A 20379-nucleotide genomic window follows, 5' to 3' on the forward strand; every position below is an offset into this window, starting at 1 on the left:
GATCTAGATTTGTAGTTTGGTTTGGAGCTTCAATGGGAGATGTGGGATAGAGGAGTATAATTGTAGACACCAGGGGACACTGTCTCCCATGATGCTAGGTGGAAAATGGTGAGATGCCAATAGATTTATTAGAGATACAGTGAGATTGGTAGATATTGTGTCTCTATGGGTTTCAAAGGTTTTTGGTTCATGGGTGGTTTGTGTTTCATTAAACCAATATGTCCTGTATGTACGATTTGTGGGGTGGGAACATTTGGACATGGGATAGGGATTGCATAAGATAATCATGTTATGTAAAACAGGGTTTCACCTAGTATGATCCTTTTGGACACTGTGCTTCCGTTATGCTCCTATGCTTCTAGTACTGGCTTCAATATCATTTCAGTCTGGAATTTAAATGGACTTTAAATGGACCTAGTATTAAATCCACATTCAATTTTAATTGAATATCCAAGTCATGTTCTAATTCAAATGCCTCACAATGGACCTTGTCTTTCTTCACTTCCCTTTCTCCAGCATCGGGTGTCCAGACTTAGCCTGTCCATCAATCGATGTCTCCCGGCTCAATACAGGCCCACGCCGTGATGCCTCCCTTCAACGCTGACTCAACCGAGCATGTGCGGATCACACAAGGTCAGCATGGCTATGAGCGATGGAGGAGAGGGGCTCGGAGGGGTCGGGTCATGTGAGCAGCAGGAAGAATCACTTTATCCATCTTCCATCCATCTATCACCATGGCGATGACTCTGACAGTCATCAGGCAGAAAGCCAGACAGCCAGTCAGCCATGCGCTGGTTTACCGGTAATGCCTAAACATGACAAACTACAGAAGAAGAGCAGAATTTTTTTTTTTTGAAAAAAGGAAAGAAAAGGTTCACCAGCGTTCAGCATCTTTTCCCCCTCTCTCCAAGGCAACTTCCCTTTGCTTTTATGGAGGTGATAATACATCCTGGGGGAGAGATATTTGTGGGTGTAAATAAATCAGATTTCATAGCGTGTTCCTGACTGTGTATTGGAGAGCGGCGCTCTGTTTTAAAGGCTGTTGAGTGATTGAATGTGGAAACGCATGGAAAGAGCTTACAGGCCAGTAGATGTGCCAGACACAGCCAGAGTCGATTGTTCTTATGGGGGGAAGTGGAGGGGAGGCTTGGAGTGCCCAGCTCCCAACACCACACTTCCACTGGCTGGAGTGGTTTTCACTTACTGGTCCTGGATCTTGAAGTTGATGCTGAAAGACGTTCACACACACACCCGCACATACACACACACATGCACACACCCTTAGCACCCTGTGTTTACCCGTGTTGGCAGGTCTGTGGAGGGGTTATTACGTAGATAAGGAGACAGACTAGCTGGCCCCTCTTAAATGTGCCTCTCAGCAGGAGAAAACAAACCCTTCTCTTTTTGACTCCAGAACGTGAAATAGAACAAGACGCTGTAAATGACTGCACTGAGAGAAGTGTGATTTTAGTTCACTGGTCCCGTTTGAGTCAAGCTTTTAGGTATTGTGGTTTGTGCCGCTTCATCTTGTACCCGTCATGCACACAGTCATGAAATCATTCACCAGGCATGTGTGACCAGACTTTCTCCTCGTTATGTTGATCAAAGGAACAACGTACATAGTTGACCTTCCAGTACCCAGAAAATAGGTGTTATGATCTGTATCTGTTATACAGGGCTGTACAGGGGCTATGGTAAGTATTATCAGAGGCTCATTTAGAATGACAGAAAGTGAAAGATAAAACATCACTTCTGGATGTTATGGAGCTGGACACCTAATTAAAGTGTCCAGCCACACACTGTATTTTTACAGTAACGTTGTGTCTGTATGTAGGGATATTAAGGTTTGTCTTCATTCAGTTCAACAATATTTATTCAATACTGTGAACTGATTGACTGGGCAGAGGAATATCTCCTTTGGTATCATTTACCTCTGTCCCTTCCATTCACCATAATGGACTGAGATTACTGAATGAGAATCCATACTTGGTTGGAATATTTCAGACAAGATTTTCTCATTTCTTCCTCACACACACACATGCAATGTACGCACAATCCTGACCCAGCTAGCCCTGGGACTAATTATCATCTTATGGAAATGTGTCTATTTCTGCCTCCCTCCACATCCCTAATTATTTCTGTTATTCCAATATCGACTGGGCTTTGATGTCCCAAAATCCTGTATTTAAATAGTGGAAGATTCCTATCCTCCCTGCCCTCTGAGGATTGTTCATGTAAAATACATGGAGCCAGAGTAGGTATTAGCAGGCCTCTGGGGGCTGGACATTGGATGATTCCTCTTCCTGCGCTCTGTCTTCCCCTCTCTGCCCCCGTCTGGTCCTCTGTGGGTTTCACTATGAAGCCTTTATGATGAGGGACTGGGGAAGTGTAGTGTGTGATGTAAGTCTCTGATATAAGGGGATTTGTAATGTGTAAATGTATCTCTGCCTGATCTGTAGTCTAGCTACCTGAGGGATTGATCTGGAGTGGAGATAAATGATCGCTAGGACAAAAGTACATATGTGATTAATATATTGACTTTATTTCCAAACAGATTAAGTGACAAGGTGATCCTCAATGGATTATGATTTTAATGTGGTTTAATGGTTACAGTGAACACAGCACGCACGCTATCCTTTAAAAACACTGTAATGTATGCCTGATGAATGCTTTTTATATGAATCATAAGGGAATCATGTCTCTTAGATGGATTGGCTATGTGGATGGGACTTTTGGCTCATTGAAGAGTAAAGTGTGTAAATAACACCGGCATCATCATGGGGCTGTTTCATCATATTAGAAGGGTTAAATGATGCTCTTCCAGATGGTGAGGTATAAAACTGGCCAAACATGTCAGTGGTGTGGGACACTGACGTAGTATGTTTCCTATCTGTCATGCTAAGCAGAGTTGAATACTTTATAATATCCAGAAGTGTCAGGATTCCGCCCTAAACGAGTGTGTGAAACTCATTTAGAAAGCACAAGACAAATCTCACATGATAACATGGAGTTTTTCTTTCTATGTAGAAACATGACATTTTCACCACTTGATCCAAATAATTTCTCTGCTATGTAGTGCTGTAGGTTGCATGGATGCATAGATCTAGAGCTACTAGAGATGTTTAGAGTCATCACTATGTGCACTTCTGGGTATCCTGGTACATGGTCCCATCTCTGAAAGATGTGTAAAACCATCATTACGTATTTTTATATAGATGAGCTATGGCTACCTGCGCTCTCAGCCACCGTTTTATTAATGGTGAGCTGTCAGAAGAGGGCTGCTCTGCATATTCGCATATTAAACAGCCAGGGAGGGAGATGCCCACTTTATTACAGTCTGGTATAAATCAGACTGAAGCATCTCTCCTCCCTCCCTGTCTTTTTCTCCTCCTCCTACTGTTCCACCTCTTCTTCCTAGACTGTCTTCTGCTTTCTTCTTGCCCCTCCTTTTGCTTCACTATAATCTCTGCTTCCTCCTTTCTTCCATCTCTTCTATCTCCTCCTACGCTCCTTCGCCTCTTTCTCCTCTTGTACCTGAAGAAATGGCATGCAGGTCCCTGTTGGCCCTATCAGATCCCTAGCAGACATACACTACATTACCAAAAGTATATGGACAACTGCTCGTCAAACATCTAATTCAAAAATCATGGGCATTAATATGGAGTTGGTCCACCCTTTGCTGCTATGACAGCCTCCGCTCTTCTGGGAAGGCTTTCCACCAGATGTTAGAACATTGCTGCGGCAACTTGGTTCCATTCAGCCACAAGAGCATTAGTGAGGTTGGGGACTGATATTGGGAGATTAGGACTGGCTCACAGTCTGCGTTACAATTCCCAAAGGTGTTCGATGGGGTTGAGGTCAGGGTTCTGTACAGGTCAAGTTCTTCCACACCGATCGCAACAAACAATTTCTACATGGACCTCGCTTTGTGCACGGGGGAATTGTCATGTTGAAACAAGAAAGGGCCTTCCCCAAATTGTTGCCACAAACTTGGAAGCACAGAATTGTCTAGAATGTCATTGTATGCTGTAGCGTAAAGATTTCCCTTCCCTGGAACTAAGGGGCCTAGCCCAAAACATGAAAAACAGCCCCAGACCATTATTCCTTCTCCACCAAACTTTACAGTTGCCACTATGCATCGGGCAGGTAGCGTTTTCCTGGCATCCGCCAAACCCACATTCGTCCGTCGGACTGCCAGATGGTAAAGCATAATTCATCACTTCAGAGAACATGTTTCTACTGCTCCAGAGTCCAATGGCGGCGAGCTTTACACCACTCCAGCGACACTTGACATTGCGCATGGTGATGTTAGGCTTGTGTGCGGATGTCGGAAACCCATTTCATGAAGCTCATGACGAAGCTCATTTGATGAACTGACTTGTTGGGAAGGTGTCATCCTATGATGGTGCTACATTGAAAGTCGCTGAACTCTTCAGTAAAGCCATTCTACTGCCAATGTTTGTCTATGGAGATTGCATGGCTGTGTGTTTGATTTTATACACCTGTCATCAATGGATGTGACTGTAATTGTCAAATTCAAATTTGAAGGGGTGTCCACATACTTCTGTTTCTAGTGTGCCATAGACAGCGAATGCCATTGACACCAAAGCATCAGAGCTAAAGCACTATGTTTCAATGACAATGTACACTTGTCCATCCTCCTCTTACAATGACTCTCTCTCCTTTATGTCCCTTAAAAAAGAGAGAATGAAAGAGCGTCACAGCTGTGCCGACCGGGCTGAGTCATGAGTACCAGGCCTGCAGTGATTAAGCAGTTGAAATGTAATCATAGAATTTCTTGAGAAGGCCTCCGTTTATGACTGTGTGCTTATTAAAATGCAACATGTTTTTCAGCTGTGTTTGTAGTCATTGCCATTGTCACAAAACCATGTCGCAGCAATCTTGTTTTCTCGATGTTGACTTTGGGAAGACTCGCTGCATTACTAAGAAAGGAACACGATTATCAGACAAGGCTCAATGAACAGGCTGCCAGGATGCTTTCATATCAACAGCTCCACTCATGTAGCCATCACAATACACTCTGTCAGACAACAGTAGAACAGAGAACAAGAGGTTTGTTTCCTATGCTGAAATATTAGACATGACAGCTAGATTCATTCAAGGTGACTTAAAGGCCATTATCAAAACAAGCTAATCTGTTAATCTGTTTCCTGCATTATGTTACTCCTGCACAGATCTCACAACAAAGGGGATTTTTATCAGTGAGGCTACCAATTGTTTTAAACGTTACACTGTGTACGGACAGTATTTATCTAATAATGGCAAAGATCAGGCAGGACACCTTAGTGAAATACTGTGTATTCCTCCCATAGAGGTAGAACCCTTTTGGATGGTTGGAGGAACACCATCTGCATTTGTGATTTGGCTGCTGCTCCTCTTTCTTTAGTAAAACGTCTTAGAAAAACTGCTGTATACAGTGTACGACTGACCCCATCAGGTGTTCCTGACCCCATCACGTGTTCCTCCTTTTTTGGAAGCATTCTTTTTCTTCTGATGGGTCACAGGCGAAGATGATGAGGTCCAGGAGCTGTAGTCTCTCCAGCCGAGACCCATCTCACTCACACACACACACACACACACACACACACACACACACACACACACACACACACACACACACACACACACACACACACACACACACACACACACACACACACACACACACACACACACACACACACACACACACACACACACACACACACACACACACACACACATACACATACACATACACACACACACAACATTGTGTCAGAGCCCATTACCTGCCTTGGTGTTGAGGCCTGTGAGGGGAGCGATGAAGGCCACAAAAGTGGAGACAGGGTCAGTCTGGAAACTCGAGGGGGGTGACAGTCTCTAGAGCACCTGCACATCTGTCATTATCTTTAACATGCTTCATTAATCAAACACCTACTACACAGCTGATTACAATAGATGATTTCATCAAATGTAAAGACATTCACTTCCTACACAGCTGTATATGAAATCCATTACATATATACTGTATGTTCATTCTCTCAAATGCCATATGTTCTCTGTTTTAAACATGTCATTACCATTCATATCCTGGCTAGAAAGTAGAAGTGTGTGAGATTTTAAGGGAAATAAAATTACTGTAGGTGTCAGTAGTAAAAGAGGAGGTAGAGGAGTTGGGACACACTGTAATGGAGTGTTCTATTATCCTTGTCTCGACCCAGAACCAAAGGGCACAGCCTCAGCCCACAGATTGTACTGTACAGCCCAATCATCTGTTAGAAGAGAAGAGACGCTGATATTCCTGGGCCACTCACAGACCGGTGTGTGTGAGCAGGATACGGGTCAGACATAATAACAGCTCTTCCACCATAAATGAATGAACCCCTTTCAGTGTGCGTGTGTGTGTGCGCATGTGTGTCTCTGTGTGTGTGTGTGTGTGTGTGTGTGTGTGTGTGTGTGTGCGCATGTGTGTGTCTGTGTGTGTGTGTGTGTGTGTGTGTGTGTGTGTGTGTGCGTGCGCACATGCATGTGTGTGTGTGTACCTCATTCCTCCAGTATCTCCACCTAAATAGAACAGACAGATGTAACGAGGCTCTGTCTCTTTAAAAGGCGACTGCGCTTCCTGATTTGGCCTCATTTTGAAGATTGTTTCAGGGATCCCTCCGGAACTGCCATTACGCACACCTGGTCCCTATTCCCATTTGATTAGTAATTGTATAAGTGTGCCCTTTGTTCACCATTGTCTCGTCCATTATTGTTACGATGTCCGTTGGAGCGTGCCTTGCACATTGATTATCATTTCATGACCCAGACATATCACATTGACCCCCGTAGTGTTGTGCGTCGAGCAGGCCGCCGTTGTTGAGGTCGGAGATGAAAGGTCATTGAGCTTAAGAGGTGCTTCCTGTGGTGAGAGGTCTGTGTCGTGTGTTTTGGCTTTCGTACCATTGAGGATCACGCAGATGATTACAGGTCTAGTCCCGTGTGATAATCATTGTGTGTTATTTATTTGAGGTACTCCTCGCTCTTTTGTTTGGGTTTCTACCCTATGTTTTGTATACGTGTTTGTTTGGTCTTTGTCCTCGTGCCTTAACACGGCACACTGTAATTTGGGAAATGAAAACCCTTATTTTGCATTCCTGCGCCTGTCTCCCGGTCCCTTTATACTAACGTGACAGATTACTCATTAACAAATGCTAGCGACCATGATTGAAGCCAAACGATAGTTGTCTTGGAGGTGTGGTTTGTCGGTGCGTTATGTTTGGGGTGGCAGCATAGCCTAGTGGTTAGAGTGTTGGACTAGTAACCGAAAGGTTGCAAGATCAAATTCCCGAGCTGACAAGGTACAAAATCTGTCGTTCTGCCCCTGAACAAGGCAGTTAACCCACTGTTCCTAGGCCGTCATTAAAAATAATAATTTGTTCTTAACTGACTTGCCTAGTTAAATAAAGGTAAAATAAAAAAAAATCACATATCGTACCCTGGCAAGTACTGTTTGTTCCTCCTGAGTCACCATAGCAACAACAGCCACTTCCTCAAAATTGTTTTTGTTTGGTGCAGTATTTCTCAAGTTAATAAATGTGCATGAAAAACTAGTCAGTGAACTGCATGCAGTCTGTGGAGTCGAAAGTCTGGCTGCTCGCTCAGGACTGATTTCTGAGAGCTGATGTTTACAACTTCATCTGCAAGCTGTCAAACTATTGTAAATGAAGCACAAGCTACACACTGTTTATCAGTGCTTAAAATCACTAGCTACGTTTGTCAATGAAGCTAGCAAGTAGTATCTAGCAGGCACATTCATTGGCTTGTCAAGTCACTGGCGAGTGGTGAGGTGTGCTTCGGTGACGAATCATGTTATGAAACAGGTCACGGGGAACACAAGATGCTCAGGAATGGGTTTTGGAATATTGACAAGTTGCAGTTCGGATCTGATCGTCTCAATTCTCATTTTGCCAAAAGTGGCAGACTGGAGTGATTGACACTATCATACACATCAGCAAGTGGCCACTCCATAAAGGGCTTAGGGCCAAGACTTATTTCAGCTTAACATTGAAGTGTTGTCTTATGTAAACAAGTCTGAGGCGCTGCTTAATGGACATGTCTGTCTCACTGTCGGGAGGTTCTGACTGCTATGATTGGATAGAGCGCAGTACAGCTGCTTCTCTCGTGTTAGTGTGCACTGGGCAAGTGATCATAATCCATACCCAACCTTCCAATAAAACGTGACAAACTCGTTTACAAAAATCAGTTTTATGACCAAAATGATCCTATTTACACTTTACGTACTTGATTTTGACACTATAATGAATGTTTCTGACTCATATCGATGCCACATAGGCTGTTTAAAACCAGAGGGGTAGTTGACCTTTATAAGAGCTCTTCCCATACTGGAGCAAAATAATATTCATCTGGACTTGCTGCTACTTTCTTTTGCTGTGGGTTGTCTCTGGGGAGTCTGGGACTCCTGGGCTTCATAAAAAAAAAGGCAGCAGTTTCATGTCTGAACACCCAGTTACTCTTCTGTTTGTTTTTAATAAAGAGCAAATCGCTGAACCCTGAATAGAGGCCTGTGAGTGCGTGTGTGTCTGCACACACACTTCCCACCCCTATGTGCTTGTAGCTACCTTGTTACCAAACCATAAAAATGTCCATGAACTGCTGTAGCCAATGCCTTTATCTGATGAGGTGAATTCACGCACACATGCACATGATCCCGGGTGGGTGTTTTAAACACTCTCATTGGCTCCATGTGGGTCTTCAAAACACCCATATTTCATGGTGTTACTTCAAACACACACACAGTCGCATACTGTACACACACCACCACACTTCTACAGTAATAGTAAGAGTCCACAAATATTGCATGACTGCTGTGTAAAATGGATAGTTGTGTTGGCAGTGATCCCCGGGCCAGGCTGGCCTTCAGCATGCCTGATCAGGCATGGGCACTGTACTGTTTATTCCCTGCATCAGCTCCTGACAACCAAATTATAACCTCCATTTATAAAAGAAAGAGAAAAGGGGGAGAGGAGAAGAATAGATTCCTCATGTGAAGAAGAGAGAGGAGAGAGAGAGGGACACGGCCCAGAGTGGCTCTAATCATATCTTTAGGCCGATAATGATACTGACATGTTTTGTTATGGCCTGCGATACTGAGGCCTCCTATCCTCTTGCTGCATGGCAGGGCAGCTTGCTGATGAATTACCTCATTTTTTACGTTCTCTCTTTTTATCTTTCTATTTATCACTCCTTTTTCTCACTGTTTTTCTTTCTCTTTCTTCCATTTTTCTCCTTCTCTCTCTTTCCCTCTCTCTCTTTCTCCCTCTGTCGTTCCCACTCTCTTTCCCCCTCTTTTTTTCTCTCCCGATCCCTCTCTTCAATGACTGTCCAGCCAGGCCTGCTTGGTAAGGAGCAGAGAAGCTGCCCAGATTTAATAGTTGGCCCACTGAAACTCCAACTGCTTCATTTCAGGAACCAATGTGTTCCATATGGCTCTCCGCCTCCTTCCATCCGTATCCCCAGGTCAGCCATCACAGACAGGGACACAGATAGAGATAAAGGATCTGATTCTCTGACTTATTCTAGAGTGTAAAGAAGCACGACTCAAGTTCATTTCAGACTAATCTTCAAGTGCTATGGTTCTCAGGTGGAAAGAATGGCTACCTAAGAAACTGGATCTAGGAAGTGGGACAACACGTAAGATTTATCAAGAATGTATTCTGGACTCGTTCTTTGGAGGTCCCAGGGTACAGGTGAAAGGGCTGCCTTATCTGGTTCACAGGGGCCAGGGCGTTGAGATTTAGGGCGAGTGGGGTCAGAGCGCGCTCCAGTGAGGTCCCAGACTTACATGCTTGATAAGAACAGGGACTCTGGCCAAATACCCTCCAAACAACAATGGTCCATAAATCACTGGCTGCTTCCTCTCCGATTCCTTGACACATACATACACACACTTGCACACACGCACACACACACACACTCCACTCTACTCCACTAATCTGATGAGTAGGTTACTGTACTCAAGGAACAAGGGGAGATTCTGTTTTTTGGAACATTTTCCCAGAGGCATTATTAATTACCCATCATGCATTAGGTTCCGCAGGGTCGGTGCCCCTGGAGCCATTGGTCCTTCCACCTCGCCTCTACTGACCTTGTCTCACTGTACGGACAGGGGAAATAAATCAGACTTACAATGGGGGAGCTAGGGGGTCCCATAAAACCCATGTCTTAGTATAGGAGCCCCTCTCTATCAAAACACTACTGTTTTCTCAATTCCACTTGGTCATACTGAACCAACAGACACCTCATTGTATAATATCTTAGTGTTTCCACCAAATTCATGATTTACAGTTCTATTGTGTTCCATGTCATAAGACACCATATATCCATCGTCATACATGCAACAGCTTCCGATATTTCAATTTCCGCTTGGTTTTTATGGCTTTCATGGCCTCCTTTTTCTGTAGACGTGTTAGCGTCTAGCATTAGCAGCGCGGGGCTCGGAGGGTGTGTGTACCGTGCAGTGTGATGGGCCACAGAGCCTAGCTTATGCATGTTTAATGTTGTTGAACATGAACGCACAGTCAGCCGGCCATAAACAAGGCAGCTGGGACACATAAAAGGTCATAAAGCTGTCAGTGGAATTAGAGTGGCTCGTCCACTGGTGCCAGTTTACCCACACAACACCTGTCCGGATTGCAAAGGAGATGTTGGGGAAGGAGTGAGGCCAAGCGTGCATCTCAATAGTGTTAAGAGGCCTCCTTTTCTTGTATCCTTGTTCTTGTCTCACACTGAAATTAAAACCTGGACAGGTAATATGATGGATTTCTTACAGGCATGACTCATATTGCCTCCACCTCTCCTGTCTTGTTCCTGATGAATCAGTAATGTTAAGGAGTGAAACTGACACCACTCCACCATAGTTAAAATGGTTACCAGCTACACCAGGACACAAGAGCACCAATGGGTTGTGTTGACGTGAATAGCTTAATTGTTGAATTGGGTAATAAGTAGAGACTCCTCGTATGTTACCCAATGCAGTATTTATTTAGCCTTTGTGTTAAAAAAAAAAAAAAGTTAAATTGTAAGCCTTGAATTTTACATTTTACATTTGGCTTTAATTATTTAATTATTTATGAATATCCAAGTCTCTATCCGTGGTGAAAAAAAGTTATTATATAGAAAGGTTCCTTTTGTCATAATTCATCTGATCTTTATCTAACCCACTTGTGTGGGAGGACTTGAGAAAGTGCCCTAAACTGTGTGATCCTCTATTTGTGTCCATTACCAGTGTGTGTTACCAAGTGCCCTGGGGCAAAAATAACACTCCCTTTGACATTATTCATTCCCCACCATTCCCCATTAGAGTATTATCTAGCATGTGAAAATCCACAGTCAGATAAGGGATACATGACCCCAATATGAGATTTCCTGCTATTGTAGAGCTCGACTAATTGATTGTAGTCTGTTTCTGGTTCTAGCCAAGATAGAGTGTTCTCACTCGTTTTTTCGTTCTCTCTCTCTCTCGCTCCCTTGCTGTCTCTTTCTCTCTCATCATTGCTCCTTTAATTTCACTATTATGCAGGAAAAATATTAGTCATGTTCAGTACCAATGCAGATAATCCTGTTCTTGAGAGAAAGTGAATAGTGACTAGTCTTGAAATTAAAATGCAGAGAAAGTATGGATAAGGACTTGTGCCTGGCAGGATATCACAGAGAAAGTATGGATAAGGACTTGTGTCTTGCAGGATATCACAGAGAAAGTATGGATAAGAACTTGTGCCTGGCAGGATATCACAGAGAAAGTATGGATAAGGACTTGTGTCTTGCAGGATATCACAGAGAAAGTATGGATAAGAACTTGTGCCTGGCAGGATATCACAGAGAAAGTATGGATAAGGACTTGTGCCTGGCAGGATATCACAGAGAAAGTATGGATAAGAACTTGTGCCTGGCAGGATATCACAGAGAAAGTATGGATAAGGACTTGTGTCTTGCAGGATATCACAGAGAAAGTATGGATAAGAACTTGTGCCTGGCAGGATATCACAGAGAAAGTATGGATAAGGACTTGTGCCTGGCAGGATATCACAGAGAAAGTATGGATAAGAACTTGTGCCTGGCAGGATATCACAGAGAAAGTATGGATAAGAACTTGTGCCTGGCAGGATATCACAGAGAAAGTATGGATAAGGACTTGTGCCTGGCAGGATTTCACAGAGAAAGTATTAATAAGGACTTGTGCCTTTCAGGATATCACAGAGAAAGTATGGATAAGGACTTGTGCCTTGCAGGATTTCACAGAGAAAGTATTAATAAGGACTTGTGCCTGGCAGGATATCACAGAGAAAGCATGGATAAGGACTTGTGCCTTGCAGGATTTCACAGAGAAAGTATTAATAAGGACTTGTGCCTTTCAGGATATCACAGAGAAAGTATGGATTAGGACTTGTGTCTTGCAGGATATCACAGAGAAAGTATGGATAAGGACTTGTGCCTGGCAGGATATCACAGAACCTGGCCCCACATTTCCATTTTGGTGGTTCGTGGGAAACTGCAGTGCAGTCAGCCCAGTCAGTAGAGGCACTGTGTTGTGCAGTCCACATTACACCAGCATCTCTTTTAGTCTAAAGTCATACTTCACAGCCAAAACTGGGATAAAACACAATTATGCTGCACTTTATATTGCCGTGGAGAAAGCTCTTGGTCTTTCCGAGGGGCTGCCCAGTTTTATTATAACTCAATGAATATTACATGAAGGTGAATTAATTCTCAACACGTATTTTCCTGGAGAGGGGCTTCTCCACTCTAATGCATTGAGCAGGATATTTCACTAGCATTGGGTCTTTTGTTGGCCCTTCTTGTGTTTTGTGGATAGGGAGCCCTTTACCATTAACCCATTATAAAACACCAAACACCCTTGATCATTACATAATTTGGCCAGTCTGCGTGTAAATGTCCTTTAACTTGTTTTCTGTTCACCTGAGGCGACCTGGAGGATTGTGTTTCTGTTTTGCTGCTAGCCTCAACAACAGTTGATTCCCAAAATAATGTAGGCTGTGCATTCTTATGTGCTGCTTGTATTAATGACATTCTCATTGTTAAGTTCTCATTGTCCTCTGCACTATGAATTGTGTTTTTGTGTCAGGAATGAGAAGAGGATGGATGTTTAGGCTGAGTGTGAGGTCTTACAATAAGTCATCTTAGGACATGAAGGTTTGTTTTGCTCTTGTATTCCCCAGTCTCTCTTTTCTTAATTTCTCTCTCCTTACTGGCTCTCGCTCAGATCCCTGTACTGGAGACATTAGGCCAACCCCACATCTCTCTCTGTCTCTTTCCCCCTTCGTCTCCCTCCCCCTCCATTTCTCCCTGCCAATCTCTATTCTTTATGGCTTTGGCGCTGATTTCATGGCCTTGCTGTCCACCGGGGAACACAGGCCTCTTTCTCTCTTTCTCTCTTTTCCATCTCTCTGTTTCTGTCTTGAGGTTTGTAATCACGAGCACCAGAGCCCATGTGAAGCTAAATCTGTCTGTTACCTCCCTCGTTTCACTCTACACTTTTGCTCTGGTGACACGTTGGTTGTCATCACCTATATCTGTGGCCAGGAGTTTTTACTCACCCTGTAACCAGGCCTGGAAAAACTCTGGACCATATTTAGGCCTGCAAACTCTAGTTATGATGGTCTTTTAAATAATCTCTTTGACACGTTACTTCTAATGCTGAGTCCAAAGAGAATGTTAATTCTCCTACTGAGTCCAAAAATAATGTTATTTATCCTGCTGAGTCCATAGAGGATGTTATTTCTCCTGCTGAGTCCATAGAGAATGTTACTTCTCCTATTGAGTCCATAGAGACTGGGGTGGTAGGGTAGCCTAGTGGTTAGAGTGTTGGATTAGTAACCGGAAGGTTGCAAGTTCAAATCCCCGAGCTGACAAGGTACAAATCTGTCGTTCTGCCCCTGAACAGGCAGTTAACCCACTGTTCCTAGGCTGTCGTTGACAATAAGAATTTGTTCTTAACTGGTTAAAATAGAGAATGTTACTTCTCCTGTTGAGTCCATAGAGAATGTTACTTCTCGTGTTGAAACCATATAGAATGTTACTTCTCCTGCTGAGTCCATAGAGAATGTTACTTCTTGTGTTGAAACCATATAGAATGTTACTTCTCGTGTTGAAACCATATAGAATGTTACTTCTCCTGCTGAGTCCATAGAGAATGTTACTTCTCGTGTTGAAACCATATAGAATGTTACTTCTCGTGTTGAAACCATATAGAATGTTAGAGAATAGAGAATGTTCGTGCTGTCTCGTGCTGAGAGAAAGAGAAGAGATTTTGGCATTGTACCACTGTAATTATTATAATCATTGTCGTTACCGTTATCGTTTCTCAGCTGTAATCTTCGTCCTTCTTGTTTATGTGGTTCATCATTAGTTTATATTGGCAGAATCATGTGCGTGCAATTGAACCAAATGGAGAGAAAGGCACAGCCAATATGGTCAGGCTGATTAGACCTCTTAGAAACGTAATGACTATGTGATATCACCTATAGGTAATGAGAGAAACACACCGAACACATAGGTCACCCCTGGAACAAGAACCTGAGGTGCTGAAAAGAGAACAGGCTGCTGTCAACAACACGTCAAATGAATTACAAGCAATTGAAAAATATTGTGCAAGAATGGAGGGATGACTTATTGAACTTTGAGGTATGATTCATTCAACCTCCTCTTGTCCAAACTCAGCAGGCAGTCTAAGGAAACAGTGAGAGGAAGTGCAGTTGTTTCTTTAGCGTTGTATTTTCCATATGTCAATGGAGAGTGTTTTTGTTTTGTGTCTGTACTTTAGATAGTTTTACCTGCGTGAAAGAAGATTGTACAATATGGTTACTGATCATATCAGTGAGATCATATCTGAAGCACTTTAAAGGAAAATTCCACTCAAAAACAATATTTTAGTATTTGTTTCATTTGTTTGTAGTCCACTGTTGACACTGTACCAAAATGTTTAGCATGTCAGCGATCAGGTTTTTAACACACACAACTTTCAAAGTTCTGAAAGAGTCACAGTATGATTCGTCTTGTGATCCTCCACCGGCTGCTGCGACAGGCGAGCCAATTTCATGTGGTTTGTGGTCGACAAACAGCCTTTGACCTCATAGAGGCTGCAGCCATGTCAGTGTGCTGGGGGCAGGGTGGAGCTTCACAGGCCTACAGCCATGTCAGTGTGCTGGGGGCAGGGTGGAGCTTCACAGGCCTACAGCCATGTCAGTGTGCTGGGGGCAGAGTGGATCTTCACAGGCCTGCAGCCATGTCAGTGTGCTGGGGCAGGGTGGAGCTTCACAGGCCTGCAGCCATGTCAGTGTGCTGGGGGCAGAGTGGATATTCACAGGCCTGCAGCCATGTCAGTGTGCTGGGGCAGGGTGGAGCTACACAGGCCTGCAGGCTTGGGGCCAGCGATGTGAGCTTCAGATGTTAGCTTCTGATTGAGTTACTGGAGGCCTCAGCTCTATTACCTAGTCCTGTCTTGTTTTGGTGAATAATTTACCTCTTCTCCTCTCGCTGCATGGCCAAGGATAGAGAACCAGACGTTTTGTTCTCTGGTCTTCTAGAATTTAGTGTAGTGAATGGAGTTCAGTGGCCAGCAGCTGTTCTAAGTGAATATGTTACTTAATTCTGTTGCTTCCGAGTTCAGCACATTTTATCCAGAGTTAAGTTCAATAGGAATATCATCCATACATTTTGTTCAAGGACAACTGTTCCTATCCGGCCTGAAGGATGGTGTAGACAAGCAGTATCGTAGGTTACAATAGATTCAGAATCGTGCTACTGCTGAATCACGGATCCATTTAAAGCAGCACCACAACAGTTACTACAATTACCTCCAATACTCACCAGGAACGACCTTTTGTGTGCTGTAAACAACTAAAGTAACTCCTCTCTTCATGCCTAAACTGCCCCATCACCTGAGCATATCTCTGGTTTACTGTCTACCATCCTAACTGCCCCATCACCGGAGCATATCTCTGGTTTACTATCTACCATCCTAACTTCCCCATCACCTGAGCATATCTCTGGTTTACTGTCTACCATCCTTAACTGCCCCATCACCTGAGCATATCTCTGGTTTACTGTCTACCATCCTTAACTGCCCCATCACCTGAGCATATCTCTGGTTTACTGTCTACCATCCTTAACTGCCCCATCACCTGAGCATATCTCTGGTTTACTGTCTACCATCCTAACTGCCCCATCACCTGAGCATATCTCTGGTTTACTATCTACCATCCTAACTGCCCTATCACCTGAGCATATCTCTGGTTTACTGTCTACCATCCTAACTGCCCTATCACCTGAGCATATCTTTGGATTACTGTCTACCATCCTAACTTCCCCATCACCTGAGCATATCTCTGGTTTACTGTCTACCATCCTAACTGCCCTATCACCTGAGCATATCTCTGGTTTACTGTCTACCATCCTAACTGCCCCATCACCTGAGCATATCTCTGGTTTACTATCTACCATCCTAACTGCCCTATCACCTGAGCATATCTCTGGTTTACTGTCTACCATCCTAACTGCCCCATCACCTGATTATATCTCTGGTTTACTGTCTACCATCCTAACTGCCCTATCACCTGAGCATATCTCTGGTTTACTGTCTACCATCCTAACTGCCCTATCACCTGAGCATATCTCTGGTTTACTGTCTACCATCCTAACTGCCCTATCACCTGAGCATATCTTTGGATTACTGTCTACCATCCTAACTGCCCTATCACCTGACATATCTTTGGATTACTGTCAACCATCCAGTCTTAAACAATGTACGATAAAAACAGAAAGGATGACAGAAACTAAAATCAATTCCAGCCATATGGATTTCACTCTGGGGTAATTCATTTCTCGTGCCTGTATACGATCATATGCAATCCGCCTCGCAAGCATCTTTTACAGCTTTCTGTGTGGAGCATCTGCCGCGGATTTGAAACGGCGCTTCAGTAATCTGTGCACTACTGTAAATGTTTCCGAAAGAAACCCCAAAATTACAACCAGACGCCGAATACCCCGTGGAAGGAAGGAACCCAATGATTTATGGTGCGCAGGGCTGTATCCTGAGTAGGCCTCAGTAAGTATTCAAGAAAACTTTTCAACACGTGGGTCAATAGCTTGCAGGTTAAATGACAGGAGAACGGCCGTTCATTTCCTTAGCAGATCCAGATGTTGTTGTGTGACAAAACAGCACTCGGGTTTCTCTGACGCGTTCTAGGCGATTGTCTGTCAGTGTGTGTGAAGGGAAGAGTGTGTGTGTGTGTGTGTGTGTGTGTGTGTGTGTATGTGTGTGTGTGTGTGTGTGTGTGTGTGTGTGCGGGTGTGGGAAGAGGTGCAGAGTGAAGAGGTACACAGAGTGTATTCATCTGTGCATTTGTTTTGCATAACAAGCCAATTGTTTTCCATGTGTTCGTCCAAGTTTCTTGGCAAAGCTAAACGCTACATGTTTCAAACTGCACATGGCCTCCAATACAATGCCCATTTGCTCATAATGGCAATAGACTTTATTGTATTTTGTTTATGATCGTCATTGATCTCTCTCCCTCTGCTCCATGCTCTGCACAATGTCATTTCCACCACTCAGATACACATCCATTTACCTCTCCAATCCTTTTCAATAAAACTGAGCCGTTCTCCCAGCTGCAAAACAGATCCTTGAAATTCTATTTGAAATGTCAGCGTGAAACATTTCCACGATGAAGAGTGTGTGTAGACAGGCATGAAATAACATGGATTATATATATCATGTTCCACTAAAATGACATCAGACATGACTGTCCATTGCTCTTGAGTGACTATATTGCATTACTTTTGTTCTGATAGTATCGGCTCACAAAGAATTTAACAACAACTCTCACTACGGTAAGACCAATGAAGATTGAACATGATGTCAATAACGGCTATCAAATCTCTTGGCAGCCGAGAGCGTGTTTGAGCTGGACTGTACAGTGTGTGTGTTTGGGTGTGTGTGTGTGTGTGTGTGTGCACACGTGTGTGTGAGCATGTGCGCATTTGTGTGTTCTCATGTGTGTACCTAATGCGTGCATGTGTACATGTGTGTGTACATCCGAAAGTGTGTGTGCCCCGGGTCAATACCACCTGTTCATTATATTTTCATGAGGCATGCAGTACAAATGGGACCAAAGCCCCTCTTGGCCTCTCAATCCCCCTCACCCCTCAACCTCCAGCCCCCCGTATTATGGCAGAGCGCTGCAGTCGTCCAACTCGGCAGTATTTCATCCCAAGATTCCTCTCTCCGGGCTTCCTGTTTGTTTTTCCAGATGCTTTCCCTCATCCCTGGTCTGTCCCTCTGCGTCGGCAGGGAAACGACACTGGGAGCGGAGCTGCAAAGAGGAGCTGGCCACACGACTTGGCTCCCTCAGAGGAAGGAGGAGGAAGCTCTCTCTGAATCAATATGGTGGAGCCAATGTGGAGCAGGGTTAACTGAATGGTCAGGGAATTGGTGTGTAGTGTCGTGCAGTGGCTATGTTGCGGAGGTACTGCATGTATTGAGAGAGGACACCTGAGTTTACACATGCAATACTTCTCACCCTGGCAAGAGCTGGTGTATGGCCTTATCAAACTCCTTAACTCTTGAAAATTGTATTTGTATATACTGTCTGTGTATGTTCCCTGGGATTACATAGAATGCTTCTAGTCCTTTATACTGTAGCCTTCATGTTTTTGTTTTCTATGTTGTTATGTGTCTTGTATGTATCATTCATCCCACACATTCATAAAAGTTATTTGAATGGAATTTAATTGATATTGTAGTTTCAAATAATTCCACCAACACCTTTAAGAGGTTATACGACAATGCACTCACCATTTGAAAAAACAATTGAAAAGGGCTTACTTGAAAGTGTATTGATGTTTCTAGGAAAACCAGCTTTTGAGCTTTGTTCTCTACAGGATCATCATGGTAACAACTGTGGCTAAGCAGCTCATCCCCATATTACTCAAGTGCTGCTTAGAGCCAAGCTGCCTGACATCCTCCAGGTTAGCTGACTGTCACTGCTGTCACTCTAACCACTAGCCATCAGCTAAGTGGTCGGTTGGTCTGTCTGTCTGTCTGTCTTATTCCCAAATGTTATTGTTTTTAAATAACATCATTAGTCCAAATCTCTGCTCATCCTCGAGCAGAAGGGAGAGATATCGTTAAGACCCTTTACTAGAATTGTGTATTTAATACACAAGTAAGTGCATGAGCACACACGCACATACACACGCACACACACACACAAAAACACACACACACTCACTCTCTGTTTCTCCTGATCGTTGTTTTCGAGGAACTCTCTTTAATTCTGAATAAGTAGTTTATCCTTGAGGAAGGATTTGTCACTGGCTCTGATTCCCTGGACAGCTTAAGTAAACACATTATTACCAGAAACGTAAACAGTAGTCACTTCACAGAGTGAGCCTGCAGTAAGTAGCTTGCCTCTATGTTGACAGCAGTGTGCTAATAGAGAATTGATGTCCGCACCAGTGGTTTGGTTGAGCCATGGGTCACTGATGAAATTAGTATGAATCCCATCACCGTGGATGGGATTGCAGAATTGGTGAGCAACAGCATCTGTGTTGTTACTGGGGAGGAAATACACCACGGCTATTAAGTGTGGTACAAAATATCCCCTCACACCTTCATAACAACCAATCAGGTAATGGGCCAATAAAAACAACCTACCTATTCAGCTTTGCTCAGTGTGTTTTAAGTGGACTATGAGGCTTTCCAATCCAAACGGGTGACTTTTCATAATGTCTCTGTGTCATTTAAGAGGACGAGCAGGGCCCATGGGTGGACAGGGATAGTTTTTACTGCACAGCACGAGAGAGAGAGAGAGAGAGAGAGAGAGAGAGAGAGAGAGAGAGGGGTAAGGTTTGGTAAGTGTAGTATGCATTGGATCAATATAATCAAGTTGAACATCAACGTATCACTCTAAGGAAAGTAACGCAATGTCTTATTTCCACATTGGTGACCAGATGGAGGATGGCAGTGTGTAGAGAACAAAGACCAAGTGTGTGATGATCGGTATCATTCTGTTCTCTCTGCTCCATCAGAGCTGATGATGGGAGATCTCTGACAGCTGGTGGGAGTTACAGAGGAAAATACATTCTCAAAAACAAAACTAGATCCTTTATGTCCTTCAAATATTTATGGAGTGATTTCAAACAGCTGTTGACATTAGGACTCCTGTTTATTTAATTATATGTAACTTGGATTATAGGATTATTTGGCTGGGTTTACACAGGCAGCCCAATTCTGATATTTTGCCAAAATAATGGCAACAGATGTGATCTGATTGGTCAAAACACCAATTATGA

This window comes from Oncorhynchus mykiss, chromosome 6 (assembly GCF_013265735.2).
Source record: "Oncorhynchus mykiss isolate Arlee chromosome 6, USDA_OmykA_1.1, whole genome shotgun sequence".
In the NCBI taxonomy this organism is placed as follows: domain Eukaryota; kingdom Metazoa; phylum Chordata; class Actinopteri; order Salmoniformes; family Salmonidae; genus Oncorhynchus; species Oncorhynchus mykiss.